This window comes from Carettochelys insculpta, chromosome 32, assembly GCF_033958435.1.
Source record: "Carettochelys insculpta isolate YL-2023 chromosome 32, ASM3395843v1, whole genome shotgun sequence".
In the NCBI taxonomy this organism is placed as follows: domain Eukaryota; kingdom Metazoa; phylum Chordata; order Testudines; family Carettochelyidae; genus Carettochelys; species Carettochelys insculpta.
In genome coordinates this window covers 6,284,132-6,286,654 of record NC_134168.1, presented here as the reverse complement: position 1 = coordinate 6,286,654, position 2,523 = coordinate 6,284,132, and positions in this window count along the sequence as shown.

The following is a 2,523-nucleotide window of genomic DNA, read 5'->3' as shown; positions in this document are numbered from 1 at the left end:
AGCTCTGCAGATAGCCGACACAGCAGACCCGAAGAGAACCCACAATGACCACAGAGTCTAGTAAGGCGCAAAGGCATGTCGGCCAGGTTTATTGCCATATTGGACACAATAGTAGCTCCCTGTAGACTTCTTAGTCTAAGTCAGGGCATACTACAAATACGCACCCACGGTGAATGGTCTCAGCTCAGTCAGTGGCAGGACTTTCCACTGCCCCCTCGGCCGGACCCAGACCAAATCCCAGAAGTACATTCTTATACACAGGTACAAACAATTTACACATCACTCCTGACGTATTGAGGTACACCCCTTCTACGTAGTCAGGTGCCGCCTCTGACCTTGTACATGTTGGTTCGAACAAAACAACTCTATCCATCATATTACCCTTTTGCCCCGTCATTGGGATGGGTCAGCCTGTTTGTACTGATCTATGGAATGTTCCAGGGTGGGGTGTTCTGGCACCATGTTCCTACTTCAATATGCTAGGTAGATATGTTTAGGCACCATCAACCCTCTTCTTGCCAACTTCTGTGAGCAATGCATTCCTTTAGCTCACAGCTGCACTTTGCTTTCTGTTAGCAAAGGCTTGACCATTACTTTGGTTCAGGCCTAAGGCCTCATACTGGGCCTGTACTTACTACACAGACCACTCAGAGCCAGGACTGGTGGCTGGAAGCAAACTTTATCAGACCACGGTAAATTCAGCCATCCCCGTGATAAGCAGCCAGACACCTAATTAAAATCATGCCTGTTTATGGCTGTTGCTGGACAAAAGAGAGTTGCAGCTTACAGAGATTCAACTTGTAGATGCACAAATCTCTCTAAAATTTTGTCTGTATGGGATTATGTCATTTAAATTTTAAATTAAAGAAATGTCAGAGTTATACTGTGGTTGACCAATAAACCTAGGTCTTTCTCCTACTCTTTTGCATCCAACTGATAAGTCTCCAGTTGGTGGGAGAAAATCGTGCTGTTCTTTCATCCCCATTTAAGTTCCTTCAGTTTTCATGGTCATCTGATGTTCTTGAATGATATCCTGGTTGTTCTCCATTCTGGCAATACATATCAATTTGCTGTCACGTGCTCCTTTCATGAGCACACTCCTGCTTTTCGTGCCAAGGTCATAATGGAAGACTGGTTCCATGGCTGATCCCTAAGGAACTCAGTAAGTTACCTGCCTGCAACCAGACAGTTCACTTTGCTATATGGCCAGTTGTATTCTCCCCTTTAACCTGGTTTTTACCCATCTTTCAATTATTGTGTTAACCCCTCATCTCCTCCAATGGAAGCACTCCTTGGACTCAGTCTGTATATCCTCTGGGGAGAGGAGCAGGTGGGGCTGTATGCCCACCTCTGGCCCTACTACCAGGGGGAGCTTGAGCTGAGGGACTGGAGGACCCTCAGGACCTGACTGGTGCCACAAGAGAGAATTTAACAGACCACAGGATGTCAATATTGCCGGGCACCAGCACTTCCCCTGCTTAATGGGCCCTTAGAAGACATTTAGGGGTAAATTAGAGCTAAATAACACAGAGAACACTGTGGCTCAGGTCTGGTTGTTGTAAGTCAGCTTTATGGGACCACAGGAAACTTGGCCACACCCATGATAAGTGGTTGTCTGGCAAACTAAATCATGCCGGATTGTGGATGTTGCCAGAAAAGAGTGTTCTGGATAAGGGAGGTTCAGCCTGTTTGCCAGTCATAGAATCAGAGAATTCCAGGGCTGGAATAGACTCCAGGAGGTCCTCTAGACCAGCCCCCTGCCCAAAGCAGGATCAACGATGGTGAGGATCGTAGTTCTACCAAAGTATACAGGACTATAATTTAAATTTGGCAAATTTCAGTTTGAGATTGAAGCATGAGTAGCCACACTGAAATCAATGACTCTTTAGATGGTTATCAAGTTGGACATTTGAGCATGTGTTAACCTCCAGCTGACCTCAAAGCAACTACTCAGAGGCTTAATGTGAGACTGGCACTACAATGCTTGGCTGCAATGTGGTTGGTTGAAAGAGTATGTGTGTGTGACGGGGTCTTCTGACCTGCCTTTCTTCAAGGAGGCATGCCCCACTGCGGCCCTCCAATGACCTAATCACTCCAGCCCAGCAGCCTAGTCATTCAAAGTCAAGCCTCAGTAGCCTTAGTCACTCTTATAACAGTTTGTGCTCCACTTCCCTTCAGGTCACAGGGTTAGGGGCAGGGATACCGGGGCCCACCCTCTCCACCGGGCAGCAACTCAGGGCCCTCTTAGTGGCGAAGGTTTCCCCCAACCACCAAATCAGCAGGGAATCCCTCCAAAACACACCAAGATGGAGAAGGTGCCTTCTGGCTCCCTGTTCCTGGGCTACTTCCTACCCTTGTCAAGGTATTACTAGCAGGTGTAATACTTGCCACTGGAAGTAGGCATAGTGGGGAACATATTGTGAATCATAACACAGCTGTTTGCAATATGAGGCCCTTAATCTAGATTCACACCATTGTTCCCCATAAGATATGCTCTTGTGTGGCCACTCAGGAGAGATTCCA